The sequence below is a fragment of the Hevea brasiliensis genome, chromosome 2, assembly GCF_030052815.1.
Source record: "Hevea brasiliensis isolate MT/VB/25A 57/8 chromosome 2, ASM3005281v1, whole genome shotgun sequence".
Taxonomy (NCBI): domain Eukaryota; kingdom Viridiplantae; phylum Streptophyta; class Magnoliopsida; order Malpighiales; family Euphorbiaceae; genus Hevea; species Hevea brasiliensis.
In genome coordinates this window covers 191742-192622 of record NC_079494.1, presented here as the reverse complement: position 1 = coordinate 192622, position 881 = coordinate 191742, and the positions used below count along the sequence as shown (strand labels likewise).

At 39.0% G+C, this 881-nt stretch overlaps 1 non-coding gene across 1 annotated transcript; it reads right to left on the bottom strand.

Annotated features, from left to right (window-relative positions):
- Positions 1-415: 415 nt before the first annotated feature.
- Positions 416-522, bottom strand: LOC131178044 (small nucleolar RNA R71). Its single transcript, XR_009147175.1, has one exon. It is a non-coding gene; the product is annotated as a small nucleolar RNA R71 (small nucleolar RNA).
- Between the last annotated feature and the right edge of the window lie 359 nt (positions 523-881).

Sequence of the window (881 nt, the reverse complement as noted above, 5' to 3'; positions counted from 1 at the left end):
AAAGGAGTTAAGTTCAAATTCGGATTTGGATTCAAATTTCGAAAATGAAACCATGGCTACTAGAACTTTGAAAGAGTTAGCTGCTCCTGATATAAACCAACAGCCTTTGTGTATTCAATACCCTACTTTAAATGTTGCTTTTAAGTTGAAATCTGGATTAATCCATTTATTGCCTAAGTTTCATGGTCTTGCAGGTGAGGATCCACATAAGCATTTAAAAGAATTTCATGTTGTGTGTTCCAGCATGAAACCTCAAGGAGTTTCAGAGGATTAAATCAAGCTTTGAGCTTTCCCTTTCTCACTGGAAGGCACAGCTAAGGATTGGTTGTATTACCTTCCTTTCGGATCTATCAACTCATGGAATGGGATGAAGCAGATATTTTTGGAGAAGTGTTTTCCTGCTTCCCATGCTGCCAATATAAGAAAAGAAATTTGTGGCATCCGGCAATACAATGGAGAGAGCTTGTATGAGTATTGGGAGCGATTTAAGAAACTGTGTCCAAGCTGTCCCCATCATCAAATAAGTGAGCAGCTGTTGATTCAGTATTTTTATGAGGGATTTCTACCAATGGACCGCAGTATGATAGATGCTGCTAGTGGAGGAGCTTTGGTTGACAAGATACCAGATGAAGTAAAGAGGCTGATTGCTAACATGGTAGCAAACTCTCAACAGCTTGGAATGAGAATGGATCACGTACCTAAGAAGATTAATGAGGTAAGTACATCTAACCTTGAGAAACAGATTTCTGATTTAACTACTTTGGTGAGGCAATTGGTTATAGGGAACATGCAGACTGTTAAGGTATGTGGAATTTGTTCGGGTTCGAGTCATGCTACTGACATGTGTCCTGTATTATAAGAGGATGAATCAATGCAACATG